General features: G+C 38.1%; 1 pseudogene; it reads left to right on the forward strand.

Annotated features, from left to right (window-relative positions):
- The first annotated feature begins 6,918 nt into the window (after positions 1–6,918).
- LOC137280878 (multimerin-2-like) lies at positions 6,919–9,116 on the forward strand (annotated as a pseudogene).
- The last annotated feature ends 9,360 nt before the right edge of the window (positions 9,117–18,476 follow it).

Genomic DNA, 18,476 nt, shown 5'->3' on the forward strand with positions numbered 1-18,476 from the left:
CCAACGAGTGGCCTCTGATAATTTCCTACGTGCCATGACATTGAAATGAATGAAAAACCGAATGCAATCGACAACCTGCGCTTGTAAACACCCCAGGGAAAAAGTGCATTTTTCGAAAGTTGAGGTTAAAGCAATGCACGTGCGCTGTGCAAGCTTCACGCGCGTCATATCAACCCATGAAAAGCTCATGCTGTATGTCAATACATCAAAATTGAATAATCAATCATCAAAATTACTTCGTTAAACTTTGTTAAGTTTTTATGTGTCTTTGAATTTGGTGTTGCTTAATTAATTTCCATATGTATATTATTAGGCCCCGAACATATCTAATTGATACCATAAGAATCCTTTTAACGAACGAATCTTATGAACGGGAGATTTCTGCACTCGTCGGTATTCCTAATTTGAGAAATTTGCAACTTATTATAAATAGTTAAAGTTACCGTCGAACATCGTGTCAACTGTTGCCATAAGCCATCTCTTTGCCGGGCATTGAATTCATTTCAATTTCAATCACTTACAATCATCAACATTCTTCTTTTTTTTATCTCGTTTTTATCTCGTTTCCCATTCCAAATAACCTTAAACCTTTGCGATTTAAAGGAGGTTTTGTCCGACAAGGAAAGGGCTGAAATGGATGTGTAAATAAAGGGATTATTTGTGATCTGATAATCGTTAATTTACCTTTCATTGTTAGCAATCTATATTTAACCACGAAAAGCATATCTGTTTTGCATTATTAATTTGTTTCTCAAAATTCAAGGAAAGGAAATCGTTTGTTTCAAGTATGTCGGAAAAAATATCCCTAAAGTTTAAAAGGGTCTTTTGATCATTGCAAAGGGAAATGCAGGCAAAGTTTTTCATTCGAACTAATTTTTGAACCAAACAGCTTTGGTCTTGTCATAATGAATAGTTAAAACAAATGCGTTTGCAAAATCGTATAATGTCCTAATAAGTTCCGAGGTCCTTCTAAGGTGAACTTTGCACCATGAGCATAAGGTTCAACGCCATTAACTTCTATACCTTTTATCCAAGTATTATTCTTAATAGATCTGGAAAATAAATCTAAACAAATTATAAATAGATAGGGAGAGATGGGACTGCCTTGTCTACAGCTTCTTTCAAGTATAAATGATTTGTAAATAGTTAAATCCGGACCATTGTAGTGAACAGCTCTATGAGCATGGATCTACACAACTGGGAAAGGATAACATGTGTCATCCAAGTCAGGAAGCTGACCATCCGATCAGTTTGAGTTGCTGAAGACCAATTCTAACTCGGGTCTAACCCACGGGTCTCATTGACTATGATGTCAAAAAGAATTTCCTTGGGAACATCAGCTCCTCAGAAGCCACAGACAAATGGACCTGATACCTCTGAAACTAGTGGACATATAAACCCGAAACATACCACGAAACATTTCCATCAAAACATGATTATTTCAAGTATCTTCAGTCTGATTTTTAAGTGACAGCAACTTGAAGCAAATGTTTGTGATCAAATATTTTCTATTATTTTTCTAATTTTGTTAATGTTTACCTTCTTTCGACCAACGTCAAAATTTATATTTCCTCTCCATATTTGTTTGTCTGAAGGTGTCAGACCGGGGGAGCCGTGTATACCATCATGCAATGGTGATTTCACATTCATTTCATTATAACTCATTGCATTTGATAAAGATATGTATGGTTTTTGTATTGATAGAGGTTAACGTAACAATCGGTACATTGTCCTGCCAAAGCAATAATTAAAACAATAACAGTCTGAACATGACATAAACACTTGCCTGTGAATATCAGCGCAAGGAGGATGAAGACAGGCATTTTCCTCCTGGTTTAGACCTCGTGAAGTTCGTATCTGTTAGATGACCACATTTGACATTCTCTTGTCAGTCCTAAATATATGGTGGCTTCAACTTAGATCAGCAAATCACGGATGTTTTCCTTTGATCATTTGTTCAACCACAATGAGATTATTGCATGGAACTGACATATCTTAGAGTTTATTATAACAATTTTATGGAGCTACATGTTTATTGATGATGGTTTTGCAAAGTATAATCTAATCTATGACACGGTGTCGTTGCCTTAACGTGATAATAGCTGACGGGGCAAATTTATCAGATACTTGTCTCACCTGGTCCTAATTCTTAGAAGACACATAAAAATGTCTGAAACCTGTTTACAATATCTGAAAAAGAAATTCCTTAAAAGTTGAGTTTGTGTGACTTCTCATTTACTAAGTGATTAAATAACTGTTTACATAATGTATAACAGCAATCAGTGAAACTCTGGTTAGAGTACTGGCCTCCAGTAATCCATGCTTGTCCTAAGTTGCAACTAATGGTATTGTGTGGTCAGGCTCGCTGACTTGGTTGACACATGTCATCGGTTCCCAGTTGCACAGATCGATGCTCATGCTGATGATCACTGGATTGTCTGGGTCACACTCGATTATTTGCAGACTATATAGCTGGGGCGGTGGGATAGCCCAGCCCAGTTGTTAAGGCGTTCGATTCCCCACATCATCACAGTGTGAGGCCCACTTCTGGTGCCCAGCGCCGCGATATTGCATTAACATTGCTCAAAGCGGCGTAATACTAAACTCAATCACTGTATGTGGTCGTGTTTAGGAATCGGAAAATTGTCCGTCTGCATAGAAGTCTTTTAAAAAATACCCCTCAGGAACCTGTCGTTCATATTCTGATCAGCTTCGGCATCAGGTGGCAGGCCCTTCATTTGAAGGCCGCACAGAATGTGAGATTCATATGACATTCAGTTGACCTTAAATTGTTCGATGGAATGTTATTCTTAATTATTGCTTTTGTGTGCCTTTTTACTGATATCAGTAAAACAAGTTCCAATCAGTACCTTAAATAGAATAATGTGCACAAAAATGGCAACAACTTGTGTTACAACCTCATGGTTGAAGCCATCGGTATGGGACCATAGCAGTTTATCTTATATGACACATAAATGTACCTTTCTGACTGGTTGAGCGCTCATCCATTATTTTCAGTGTATACCGCATACAAGAGAAAAACATTTCTATGTACCCTGATGAAAATGCCAAACTCATTTGGTACTTCGTGATAGCAATTTTTAAATTAAAGCATTTCGTATATTGTACGAAAATTACCGATGTTTTGAAGGGCGATAACTCTAAATCTTTTTTTCTTGTCTGCAAAATAGAATACCTTGTTCACTGGTTCCTCAGGCTCATGAATATGTGATATTATATACGCTAAACAGTTCATCATGCACACTGAAAAATATATAGAAAGTTTCATTGCTGATGGACAATGATTCCTTCAATCTCCTCTGGGCCCACCTTGTTTTACAGTTGTCTCCCTTTCATGTAATTGTTTTTTTGTTGTTTTTTTCCTGTGGCCAGATATGACAGTGCATAAATGGTCATTTGAGCTCAGTACCCTTTACGGGGGTATCGAATCACATGTAGTCTATCAATTACTCAATGTGTTCTGTAACGTTTATGTAATTATATAAACCTGCAGGATGATTGTCACTATGTATTAGACATGGCTTCTTTTACCGGAATAACCGCATTTGAGGGGTTTTTTTTCAACAAAAAAATTGTTCACTCGTTGCTCTTGTACTAAATGTGAATATTAGCAGAACGATAACTCCAGATTCAAAGACAGGTGAACACTTAGGATTTATCAAGTCACCATGGGCAGCAATGAGGCCCATCAGCACCAATATAAGGATTGGTTGGCAGAATTATAGTCGGACCTTAAGTTACAGGTCTCGTTTAATTTTTCATTTCTACCGCTAACTTGGAAACATATGTATTTATGACGTCATACGATTGTCAGCGACAGCTTGTTGGCGGAGAGTTTGATGGTTACCGAGGTAATATTTCCTCCAGTAGTCACTTTCTTGGGAGGGCTGACATGGAAACTCCTTAAACCGTCACTGACACTGCGAGGGAATGTCACATGGTGTCATATTTGTTAAACGGGACACCTTCCAGATGAAAGAAACAATGCTGTTGCATGTTGTCGAGTGAAAGAACTTAAACTTGTCTGTCATTTTAAGCAAAAAACCATGAACCTCGAAAACTGTCGTTCATATACTTTTGCCATCAGTTCCATCATCCAATGAAAACCCCTATTTAATGTAAGTTATAACAAAGAATAAATGAGTGAGTAAATATTTAACGTCACATTGCAATATTTCAGCCATATCGTGACGAGAACAAATCTGAAGATAATATACAAAATGAACACATCATACAACTTGTCACCAAAGACAGTAGAACAGTTAGTTAGTCATAGTTCAAATCTGAAACTAGTAAGTGAAGATAAATCTAATAGCACAATTTGGGCAATACAAAATGCAAAAATTCATTATAGATCGCCAAATAGAAGAATGACCATACAGAGGACTCGGTGAACATTTTAGGTAAGGAAATTAAAATAATATTGAAGTTCAAGTTTTTACATTGACAAAGTTTATATTTGTTTTACAAACAACACCAAGTCGCTATCACAAGTCATACAGGACGATGGCAAGTTTGTTTTCTTAAATCATTTAATCATGTTACGTGAAAATATATTGAAAACAGTTCAGTGTTTTCAGGCTGCATTCGACACAGAGATTACATCTTCCTTGCTGTAACTTGCGTTTGATGGTGTAAACCTACACGTGTTATTTGTCATCATTCTCTTGATGGTCAGTTAATGAATTTATGACAGGTATAATTAGTGGTATCACCACTCCGGTTATTCAACAAAGGTTCCCATTTGGCATTTCTCCTCTCTGGAGTAAATACTCAACATTATAAATTAAGGTCTGTAATGGCAAATGTTTTGTATGTTATGTAATATATGCATGTAAGTGATGAAACATCGATCAAAGGATTAACCGATAACACACTGATTGATTAATTACTTTTATCTTCTACAGCGGATTGGTCAAAAGGCAGTGTGTGTTGATGTACTAGTTATCTATACTGACTACACCTTGTCGTAAAGTGCGAGTGTAAAAACAACATCCTTCCTTCAAAGCATTAACCACCATTGCGTTGATTGATTGCTCATTATTGGTTATCTAAATGACTTAGAATGGCAGACATCATACAATTAGCTGCCAGGTGTGCTATCTTGGGGGATGTGTTACTTTTTCGCAAACTAGACCGTTGTAAGAAACACGACACAGAGCAGGATTATTTACCAGCTTCAGATGAATGGAATACCGTACTTTTATGTGGATATTGATGGATACATTCCTGAACAAGGTAGTAGTCTGACATTGTTGCTATAGAATTAGTCTGTTTTACATTTATTATTTGCCTTTTGTTTTGATTTATTTGTTGTAGCATTCAGCAGAATCTATATGACAGAAAACTAGATCGCGCATGTGTGTGAAATAGGATCCACATTGGAAGTCTACACAATGTTTAAATATTACAGTCATCTTAGAAATTTACAACAAGTGTAAGCAGACCGTGTGTTCTTTTATTCATTTTCCAAATCATACAAATATGACAATTCACTCACTAGGTTTATGAGAACAAATATAGAGACGGACCTTGGCTTCGTTATTTTTCCGTCCTAATAGTATTTTACCATTTCTACCAGTGGCAGATGATTAACCTTCAAAGTGTTTCATTTGTTTTCATAATATATTTGTTGATCTGTCTATAATTAAACTCTCAATTGTGCATAAGGACTGCGCAGCAGATGTCACGAACCAGTCACGTATTCTGGGATATCATCCGGGTGCTCACGTGAGAAAAACAAAAACAAAAGTTTAAACCAGTCCACGGAAATTGCTCCGCATCAGTGCCCCTTTAACGCCTCACTCACTAGAGAACAGATCTGTGTTGGGTGTAATTACATACAGCATCGGATTCGCAAAAAAGGCTCATCATTCTAATTTAATTCCATTTCTGTGACAGTCCGGGTCACTCGATCTCCGTACGTGAATGCTTTAAAGTATTTATAACCAGGTAGACTCTTACAGAGTAAAGTGTTCCTGGTTCATTAACGCACTGCTAGGGAATGCCATATGGTATCGTGGTGTTACTTAGGAATCCTGATGCACCGGAAACCTGTCACATGAACGAAACAAAACCTCTGCCTGCTGTTGAGTGAGAGAATCGAAATTTGTCGTTTATATGCTTATGCCATCAGGTAAACCATCCAATGAAAAACCGTATGTAATGTAAGCAATACAAACTATTAGAGTGAACATCTGACAGGCACGGTTATTAAAAAAGAGAATGAATGAATGAATGAATGAATGTTTAACGCCACATCGCAATATTTCAGCCATACCGTGACGAGAACAAATTTGAAGATAATAAACAAAATGTATATATCACAAAACATGTCGTCAAATTACTGTAATCGAACTAGATTGTCACAGTTCAAATTTGAAACTAGCATCTGAAGATAAATCTAATAGCACAATAACACAAAACACAATAATTGACTGGAGATCGTCAAATAGAAGAATGAACATACAGAAGAATCAATGATCATGTTACGGTTGATGTTGCTTTCTGTGCCATGAGTAGATATCATGTCCAAAGTTTCAGTTCTAAAAGCAAGCAAATAGGTGGTAAGGAAATTAAAATAATATTGAGGTTTCAATTTTTCACGTGGACAAAGTTTATAATTGTTTTACCACACAACTAGTAACTACAATATTTCTAATTTATGTGTCTGTTTCAGGTATGATACACAGGCTGGTTCACCATCTCCGGTTTAAGAATTTATTGTACAATCTGGAACATATATTCTGCATGTGTCTACGCAATAAATATAATCTTGGAGTTTTTGGGCTTCAAGGCTTGGTATCACACTTGTCTGACTTTCCATACTCCTTATCAATGCTCCTCTATATTCACCAGTGCCGCAAAATACTGCGGGTAAAAATATTTATGACGAAGATGTTCCTTGGTCTTTTTCTGCCTCCCTCACTCTCTGGACTAATTTTACCCATGACAAAACCAGATGGCACTGCTGATCTGTCCAGTGTACTGAATCATGTGGTTGTGCTTGAACAGTCTATGACAAACCTTCAGACAACCACAAGTCATTTGAAAACAAATCTACAGGTCACAAAACAAGATCTGGCAAGTACGAAAACAAAGCTGCAAGCCACAAAGACGGACCTACGGAACACCCAAACAGATCTACATACAAGCAAATAACTGCAACCGTTGGCCAGTGCTCAATTGACCTCTCTGAAGGATGAAGTGGCATCACTGAAAGCTGAACTGAAGTCGTCAGCAAACGAACTGAACCAAGTGAAGTCTGAACTGAGAGTCGCGAAACAGGATAAACTCAATGCTAACTTTCTGTTGAACATAACGATGGATGCAATGAGTCGCAATATCAAGCAGAGCACTATACAGGTTAAAACGCTGCAGTCAGGTGTTTCTTCTTTAGAGAACCACGTGCAGCGACAAACTGACAAGACTGAAGAAGAGGAGTTCATCCAGAATAGCTCATCGTCTCTCAAAGTGATTATAGACCAGTTGCTGTTTGTGGTCAGGGAAATGACGTCCACAAAAGAAGAGCAACAAAATGCGTCTGACTGGAAAGACTTCAGAATGAAATGAAATGCACAATGTTCAACAAGCTCTTCACATGGTGACGGACAATCTACACACTGCACAAAGTAACATCACCTCCACGATATCGGACATTGCTGTTTTGCAGCTTGACATGTCACTTGTGCAGACTCTCTCCAATGGCAAAACTAAGTCGCTATGACAAGTCATACAGGACGTTGGTAAGTTTGTAAAACATTTCTTTTGGGTTTTTTTTGGTTTTTGGTTTGGTTTGGTTTGGTTTGGTTTGGTTTGTTGCTTCACGCCTCACTTACTTGATAACTTGCGCGACAATTGACCTTGGCGAAACTGCAGAGCAGAGAGCTATGTTGGGTGATATTACATACAGCATCAGTATACACTGGAGATTAGAACTGTCCTTCAGCAACCCAATCTTGCTTGTATGAGTGAACTAACGATGAGAGTGGATTGTTCACGGACTGATTCATAGTTGGAATATGAATCTGGTGTGGTGGTAAACAAATAAACGCCATCCCTCAGGGCATACGGTCATTGCTTTTGGCAACGCTGACGATACAATTACAAATATTGCCATAGGCCATCCATATAACTGATTAATGTATTATGGAAGTCTATTACGTATGTTGCATTTCTTTCCATTTGGAGACAACTTCCGGGTACTTTTACACTTTTCTAGTTTATAGTAAAACCCAATCAATGGCCGAAGTTTGTCATAACTTATCATAAAAATGTAATTTTGTTATGCAACTGCACATGGTGATGTCATTTACCGTGCGTAAACCTCATTGCTGTTTGTTTGTTATAGGCACTAAGTGCATTAAAGTGTGTGTTGTGTTGTTTGTTAAAGTTTACGAGAAATGTTCAGGTACAAACACAGGTAGAGAATTTGAACTCCCATAAGTCTAGTAGCTTAAACAGCTTCATTCTCTCACGACTCAGGAAGCATTTATAAGTTGAAATGTCCTTGACAACAACCTTTGCTCGCCCAAACTGTGCATGGCAAGGTGAACTCTAAAAATGTTTAGGTGTCCTTTGTTGAATAAATGTTTCTTTTAATCCATGTAGCGTCAAAGACAAGAACCGTTGCCTTCCGTACAGAAAGTCCACCCGATACAGCAATCGGAACTCCACTTCTCTTTGACTTCACCGTCTACAACGTCAACTCCTTCTACGACGAGCACACAGGAAAATTCACCGCACCCGTCTCTGGCACCTACATGTTCTACACCAATCTATCACTGAAGGTGTCCGACCGTTTCGGTGCTTACATTCACATTATGAAAACCGGACCAAATATCATTTTTGGCTTTGGGACGGCGACGACAGGCAGTGACCACACTGTTGCATTTTCTGTTGCCCCACTCCACAAGGGAGAACAGGTGTGGGTGGAAACAACCCAGTCAATGACAGTGGGAAAAAGTTCATCAGCATCATCCTTTGGTGGGTTCTTGGTGTCGGTGGACTAAGCGACTCACATTTTAGGCTACATGTGCAAGATCCTATGCTATGCAGGTCCTACCATGAGAAATATTACTGTTTTTGCGATGTAATTCGAAGTCCCTTTTCTCTATGTTTGCGATGTAATTCGAAGTCCCTTTTCTCTATGTACTTTCGAAAAGATCAGGTACACTGCAAACTTTGTTGTGTGTTGGTGTTTGCTTGTTGTTCAACGCTACATTAAGTTATATGACTACAGTCTGTAACAATGGAGTAGGGAGCAGAGAATCCAGCATGAGCATCGATCTAATTTGGACTGGATGACATTCATCAACCAACTCACACTGAGCCTGTCCACTCGACCCCGTTAGTCACCTCTTACGACCATGCATTCTTCTAGTTCCATGTTGCTGAAGACCGTGTCAATGCAGTGCTTGAAATTCTTGAACGGCAATACTTTTTGTAAGTCAGGCTATAAGAGTTTGGGGGAGAATGAAGGATGGTCACCAGACAGACGCCTGAGCATTTTAGCATGACAGTCAGGTATGACTACATAATCTGATACCTGGCACGGTCACCAAGCCAACAGACCAGACAAACGCATGAGCATCTATCATGAGAGTCAGGTATGACGACATAATCTGATACTTGTTGCAGTCACCTTAGCAACTCGAGCATTATGAGTTTATCGTTGGGCTGCACACAAAATCTATGTTCTATAGCAAGATTCACTTTGGTGAGTTGTCAGTGCTGGAAAAGACTTTGAATCACTAATACGTTTGAGATCTTCTTATAATAACTCTACGCTATATCTTCTTAGCACATTTTAATTCATAATAAGAAAAAGTGACACAACGTGTTTAGAAGTCGTTCGGACAGAGTTGCACATTTCCTTAAAACTTTGAACAGGACATCAACCTGAAAAGGAATATGGGAAGTTTACCTGATGGGGTAGTACGGTATATATAAAAAATAAATACGAGTAATTCATTATTTAAAATAATAGTGACCCAATTGCTTCAGTTTACAGCATAGGTCGGTGGAGCTCGTCCAAAGTCAGTTCTTTCCCCTGATATGAATATTTCGTAGTTAGACAAGAACATAGGTCGACTATAAAGTCATTGTAAATGGTTACTGTGTCCTCACTCATTATGCAAGGGAGTAGCCCACACAATACATACGTAACAACGATGATCATCCCAGTGAAGGAGCTGCTTCTGACAGCTCCGGCAGATCGTCCCATGTACACGTTCTTAACCAGTGTTTCATTGATCAAGGATCCTGGTGTTTGAGATGTTGCTTCGGGTGTCACTTCTGGTGTCGTTTCGGTTGCCGTAACAGGTGTTGTTGCAGGTTGTGTTGTCAACTTTGTGGTAGTAGGTTGTGTGGTCACAGGCTGACATGAAGATTCTCCTGTTGTTAACCAGCATTTTTAAGCAAACAGTTCTTTATATGTAAACAAGGACTAAAATTATGTTTGGTTATTGATCCCTTGAAGACAGTATTTCACTTTGTGACTTATTATGAATCAAGATGCTACAGTGTAGTGAATCTATTATAATATATACCCTGAACATATGTGTCATAACGCTTTGTTTTGAGACACCTTTACAATGTACCACGTGGGTAATAATTCAATATATACCCTGAACTGACAGGTATTTACAGCATGTACTAAGTTTCTTCTCGTCACTAAAAAGTTGAAATATTACCGGTGTCACGTTACATCTTTAATTCACTTACTCACTTACCGAATCGCCACCATGCATCATCTACTGAAGAGATTTTGATGCTTTCAAAGCTGAACGGATACAAGTTCCAAAAAGACGAATATGACCACAGGCCAACTTCTGCAGCTTCACAACCTTCACCGATAATGACATCATAATATGAAACCATCACCCACAGTGGTGTGTAGTCGTCACACATGTCTCCGGATATAACCAAGATCTCCTCAGTACATGTATCAAAGGAGGACTCACAGCACTGCACATGAGAAGTCTTGTTTGGATAAATGTCAATGACCATCGTTCCTGCGCCCATGTTAATGGAGAGATGTACTTTGTTGCAACTCTTCACGTCGAACAACAGGGATTCCAAGTCGGAAACCATCTTCCCATCCACCTTTGTTAGCTCTATAGTGGTGTCAGTTCTTGAGGTTTGAAACACGTCAGCGTGGATTCGATCACCTGCAGAAAATGCTCGGAAGGTGAAAAAAAGATCAATATACACTAAGGTAAGTTAGAAGAATGTCCACCCCGGACGTGAACTCCGAACTTAAACGTTTTTGAATCAATGGTTTTCACAAATCTGTGCATGTACAACAGCTGTTTTTTTCTTTTAAAAACAACCATCTTAGCATTTGTTCATTCGGAATGAGCAAGGCAAAACCATGTGGAAGAGCATAAGAAATTCCCATTTTGAAATTCTAATCTCTCTACATAATATCTTTTAATTGAATATGATACCAGATGTCTGCATATCAGCCACTATAGCTAACACGCATAACAAATACACGCATGGTATATGTTGGGCTTATCACGTGATACAAGTGAAAATAGCCCATGGTTAGCGCCACAGCGCCAAAATGCTTATCTTATGCCAATACGTTGCTGTTAGTTGTGCTCTTGTGTTGTCAGAGGAAATGACTCTTGTACCAGAACCAGGAGTACCTTGTGATACAATCAACAGGCTCGGGATGCCTTTCCTCTGAATAGAACGTGCGAATGTACAACATACATTAGAGGAAAAAGGTTATTAACCTTTACGCCCGAACAGCCTGAGGTTACATTTGAGCAATCTGGACAAGAACATCTGCTCCATTAACCTTCAGGTTCTGTCTTCCGTTTCCCCACCATGGCCGAGCAGCTTGACGTTATATTTACTGGTTCGTTTATCTTTAAGTTCGTTCCTCTTCTTATACAAAATGGTCTACGTAACGTTCGCTTCACAGAAGCTGCTGCTCTGTAAACATTCAGGTTCTGTGAATAAACAATCCAGGTTAGAGGGTGGCCAAATGTAACACGCGTTATATTTGGGATGAATCAGTAAAGTACAGATCATAGTACGTTTGTTACGAGTGCCACAGGGGATTCGAACCCACATTCTCAGAGTCAGACATCTAATCACAAAGTCAGCCGTCTAACCCGTCAGGTACCGCGACTTCCACAAAAGTGGAAGTCGGACTTCTTGTAGTCCAGACCACGGAGTTTGTGTACCCTTTTGATAGGTGTTAATTGGCACGGCTTCCACAGCTAAAAGCGATGTGAGTCGGTTAGACGGCTGGTCAAACCACAATCGTCTACAGGTTACTATGATTTGAAAGCCAAGGCCTGACCCTTTAGTCAGTTATCATAAAAATCATTGTCCAGACTACGCGTGCTTGCTGACAGTATGGGTACGTGGAAACGTATTATCTCAGTATGTTTGATGACTACGGGCGCTGTCGTCTTAAAAGCGTATTAATAACGGCACGCATGACAATAAGAAATATCAACTAAATTATCACTCCGTCATTCATGTATTCAAGCTTTCCTCAATCTGTAATGATATGGCTTCAGATACATCGTTCCAAAGACATTAGACTTAACGTACTTAGATTTGTATATGGTATTGGAAGTTTGACCCAAGGAAACCAGGATGCCTTTGTACTCATCCACAATACACAAGGCATCATAAGTGGCAATAAATCGGAAGATAGTGATCATTGAATTCGTAATTTGTATTATAATACTTGTGATGATTTTGTGATCTCTACTTATTATCCTGACTGAATGTGTAGAGTTTTTATTTGTCAGGCCTTTACTTTGTTTAGCACTAAATCTGAATCTAAATCTCACACGGAGCTAGTAGCTTCATTGCTTGCTAGTAGCTTGTTCGTATGTTCTTTAACGCCACCCGTGGCAATCATCCAACTATGAGACGACGGTCTGTAAATTATGGAATCTGCACTTTTGGTGAGGGATCATCAACATCAATCTATGCAACAGGGTTTCACAGTTTATTTGTAGCTTGACAATATACACCAACACGTCGACTGTCGACCCTTGTTAAAAATATACGACTTGATAACTTGCGATGTATCAACCAAGTCAACAAATCTCACCCAATCTCCTTAGCCATCTCTTGTGAAAGCATGGAATGCTGCAGACCTATTCTTAACCTGGATCTTCACGGGTATGAAAGATTCTGGAAGGACATCGGTCTGTACACCTAATAATAAGTGTGTACATGCATCCACCTGCTTTCTTGGTTTTTGGTGATCATGTTTTATCAACTAGATGTAATTAAAGGCACAGTCCAGGAAGCGGCAGTGGTGTCATAAGTATATAACCCTACGTGACACGTATAGTCTGCCTCTTAAAATCTATACATTTTGTATCAGATGTTATTGCAACTAACCTTTTAACCATACGGGAATAAGACGTAAATAGTGCTGAGGTTTGTTGCCAGATGCAGCGTTAAAAAATAATAGCTCAAATGTACTGTAGCCCATGTACTGTATTGAATGCGTTGTAACTGTATATTTGACACAGCAGCTTTGAGGCCTTCATACATAATTCAGATTTAATCCTGAAAAAGGTTTCTGCCAAACGACTGTTGGTACGTGTGATCAAGAGTCTAATGATACCATCAGTCAAGTTATTGCTAATAACTTTTTCACGTTGGCCACAAATATAGGGGAATAAATTCGATATTGGTGAAATTTTGCTGATATGACTATACATTTAATTACTACCTCTACTGTTTCCATGCAGGATTGAAGATTTTATAGGCGGATTTAGTTCGTAAAGAAAATACAGTCACATTAACTAGACAGCAGACAAGAAAAGCTCGGGTGTTCTCTCATTTGTTTTGCTTTACATACCATTTGTCTTCTCTTAAGATAAATGTGTTGCAATACTTTTTGGTCGTCTGATTGGATGGTTGGATTCTAATATTACCATTCATTCAGTGTTTAGATTTAACTGAAATCAGTACACTTATGTTGTACATCCAGTACTTAAACGTGTCCTACTAACCTAGTCTTTGGCACTTGTACAGCATTCTTGATTTTGACACAACCCAACCCCCAATTAAAAGCAAAGGAAACAAAATTAAAAAACAAACACACAAAGAAACAGCTGATTGCGGCCAGATCTAAGAGGTCACAGTTTAGAGATGCGATGTTTACTTGGGGCCTGACTCAAATGTACATCAAATGTGGGCTGAAGTATCGTTGATATTTATTGATGCTGGGTTTTTTTCACCTGATTTGGACAACTTACCAATGTTTATCGAACATTGCACTGTCAACATCCACAGTTTTGTTTCGAAAATAGCACATTTTGGGTTGTTGCAGTTGATATGTTTCTTCCGTTGGAAAAACTCTTTGAGGCGGGGAAATGAGGTTAAAAAGATAGCTATGCTTGCTTGTTTGTGGTTTTTTTGTTTTGCAAACTGCTGATTTCATCTAGTGGTGTATCCATTCAGGGAATGTACATCTTGATTGATGGCCGACCCTGGTCTTTATGATGGAAGGTGTTGGAGCTGTTGATATGGTTCTGTTGATATGATTCTGTTGACTTTCTGGGATGGGTCGTAGTTTAGTTCAACAAAAAGTTCCTTAAGGGTGTTCATTTCCATGTAGCAGATTTCCTAATCAGATGTTCTTCTATGTAATGTAGAATGATGCCAGTTTTAACTTTAGGAGTGGTGGCGGATGTTTTGTCGTTTGTTTTTTCCCACGGGGATTCAGGGTTGTTTGGGCAGATACAGGACATGAAGGAAAGGTAATTAATTGTTCTGCTCAGTATCAATCGTGAAATTCACGTGGGCGTGTTGGTTGTTGAGGTGTGGGAGAAGCTGCGTAACATCATGGTTAGGTTGAAGGATCCCGAAAACATCATGTATCCTTCGGCAGGGTATATAATGAACCTATGAACTCTGATATATAATTGAATCTGGTCTCCTTCTTAAAGGATCACATTTTTAATTTTAGGATAAATGCCTATTCCTCTAATCAGTGGTATATTTAATTATTTCACACTTTCAAAATATTTGTAGCCACTTTAGAGGAACATAGGAAAATACGTTTACAGCCTTCAGCTACACATATCTAAACAGATTTTCTTATTATTATTACGATAGCAAGTCGTGTAATATTCAGACAGTTGTGTAATACAGAGACGCATATATTTAAACGATGGGAAAGTGGGAGACATAATGAAAGACTTGTTTGAGTAAAATAACAGTTTGAATAAAGTGTAAAGAAAACGGATTGGCGATATAGGATGGTAAGAGAGGAGAGAGGAAGATATGATCAAACATTGGTTTGTGTTCATCTCTAACAGCAACTTGTCCAGAAACAGTTTGTGATAAGACATGTACCAGGAATATTGTTTTATTAGTATCACGATAGCAAGTTGTACAATATCCATACGACTGGGTAAAACAGATGAGAATATATTTAAACTGGGAAAACGGGAGACAACATAAGTTAAATGACTGCATGAATAAAGTATGAAGAGAACGGTTTGGAGATTGAACAGAGTAGTTCATCTCCACAAGCAAAGGGGCACATTTTTCTGTAAATTTGATCTTGTCCAGAAATTAGTTTTTTCTATGCTGTGATATTTTATTAGCGGTGATTATTGGGTAAATATGGGAATAGTCTTATTGTAATGACAGTTTTAAATATACCGCTTGGTCATTATAAAAAAGGTGGATTTAAAGAATAGTCAACCTTGGATCGCCAGGAAATGACTAATACTCAAATCTAATATTTAAGTGGGTTCTAGTCTCATACTAAAATTGGAACTAATGCATGATGGTTTGAACTTTTCAAGAGGACAAGAATAAATGTTCTGATGTTTCACTCTCTGACTGGTGAAACTTACAAAGTTTATCGTTTATCGTTCATATGTTCCTATTTTGTAGAGAAATGAATTTGATAGATGGTTTTGTACTGGAAAGTCTCTGTCTTGCTGTCCTCCACACAATTTCCTGCTATATCAATTCATTGTTACAGGAAAGTTTGTGATATGTGTGCATCCAACTTTGAGTTCCATTTAGAGGTGAGATTTTGAGGACAACAAATGCCCTCGTCATAACGAATCAATTTATAGATAAACTTACAATCTAGTGATGAGGTAATGTCCCTGAGAATCTTACAGTTCATATTTGAATTTGGTCTGTTAACAGGGTTATCGTTTGATAATGTAATCCATGTTTGGGGTATGAAACGTATCAAGCTGAAATAAGAAACGAAATTATGGCTCAATCTGAAGTCGTATTTCAAAACAAAAGTGCCTTGAATCTATTATTAGGCCCCGAACATATCTAATTGATACCATTTGATATATATATATATATATATATATATATATATATATATATATATATATATATATATATATATATATATATATATATATATATATACACCATTTGATCAATTTGAGTTCCTGAAGACCAATTCTAACTCGGGTCTAATCCACGGGTCTCATTGACTCTGATGTCAAAAAGAATTTCCTTGGGAACATCAGCTCCTCAGAAGCCACAGACAAATGGACCTGATACCTCTGAAACTAGTGGACAAATAAACCCGAAACATACCACGAAACATTTCCATCAAAACATGATTATTTCAAGTATCTTCAGTCTGAGTTTTAAGTGACAGCAGCTTGAAGCAAATGTTTGCCATTAAATATTTTCTATTTTTTTTCTAATATTGTTACTCTTTACCTTCTTTCGACCAACGTCAAAATTTATATTTCACCTCCATGTTTGTTTGTCTGAAGGTGTCAGACCGGGGGAGCCGCGTATACCATCATGCAATGGTGATTTCACATTCTTCATTTCATTATAACTCATTGCATTTGATAAAGATATTTATCGTTTTTGTATTGATAGAGGTTAACATAACAATCGGTACATTGTCCTGCCAAAGCAATAATTGAAACAATAACAGTCAGAACATGACATAAACACTTGCCTGTGAAGATCAGCACAAGGAGGAGGAAGACAGGCATTTTCCTCCTGGTTTAGACCTCGTGAAGTTCGTATCTGTTAGATGACCACATTTGACATTCTCTTGTCAGTCCTAAATATATGGTGGCTTCAACTTAGATCAGCAAATCACGGATGTTTTCCTTTGATCATTTGTTCAACCACAATGAGATTATTGCATGGAACTGACATATCTTAGAGTTTATTATAACAATTTTATGGAGCTACAGGTTTATTGATGATGATTTTACAAAGTATAATCTAATCTATGACACGCTATCGTTGCCTTAACGTGATATTAGCTGACAGGGCAAATTTATTAGATACTTGTCTCACCTGGTCCTAATTCTTAGAAGACACATAAAAATGTCTGAAATCTGTTTACGATATCTAAACAAGAAATTCCTTAAAAGTTGAGTTTGTGTGACCTCTCATTTACTAAGTGATTAAATAACTGTTTACATCATGTATAACAACAATCAGTGAAACTCTGGTTAGAATACTGGCCTCCAGTAATCATGTTTGTCCTAAGCTGCAATTAAAGGTATTGTGTGGTCAGGCTCGCTGACTTGGTTGACACATGTCATCGGTTCCCAGTTGCACAGATCGATGCGCATGCTGTTGAGCACTGGATTGTCTGGGTCACACTCGATTATTTGCAGTCTATATAGCTGGACCGGTGGGATAGCCCAGCCCAGTGGTTAAGGCGTTCGATTCCCCACATCATCACAGTGTGAAGCCCACTTCTGGTGCCCAGCGCCGCGATATTGCATTAACATTGCTCAAAGCGGCGTAGTACTAAACTCAATCACTGTATGTGGTCGTGTTTAGGAATCGGAAAATTGTCCGTCTGCATAGACGTCTTTTAAAAAATACCCCTCAGGAACCTGTCGTTCATATTCTGATCAGCTTCAGCATCAGGTAGCAGGCCCTTCATTTGAAGGCCGCATAGAATGTGAGATTCATATGACATTTAGTTGACCTTAAATTGTTCGATGGAATGTTATTCTTAATTATTGCTTTTGTGTGCCTTTTTACTGATATCAGTAAAACAAGTTCCAATCAGTACCTTAAATAGAATAATGTGCACAAAAATGGCAACTACTTGTGTTACAACCTCATGGTTGAAGCCATCGGTATGGGACCATAGCAGTTTATCTTATATGACACATAAATGTACCTTTCTGACTGGTTGAGCGCTCATCCATTATTTTCAGTGTATACCGCATACAAGAGAAAAACATTTCTATGTACCCTGATGAAAATGCCAAACTCATTTGGTACTTCGTGATAGCAATTTTTCGAGTGACATTAAAGCATTTCGTATATTGTACGAAAATTACCGATGTTTTGCGATTGCAAATCGATGGAAGGGCGATAACTCTAAATCTTTTTTTCTTGTCTGCAAAATAGAATACCTTGTTCACTGGTTCCTCAGGCTCATGAATATGCGATATTATATACGCTAAACAGTTCATCATGCA

The sequence above is a fragment of the Haliotis asinina genome, chromosome 4, assembly GCF_037392515.1.
Source record: "Haliotis asinina isolate JCU_RB_2024 chromosome 4, JCU_Hal_asi_v2, whole genome shotgun sequence".
Taxonomy (NCBI): Eukaryota; Metazoa; Mollusca; class Gastropoda; order Lepetellida; family Haliotidae; genus Haliotis; species Haliotis asinina.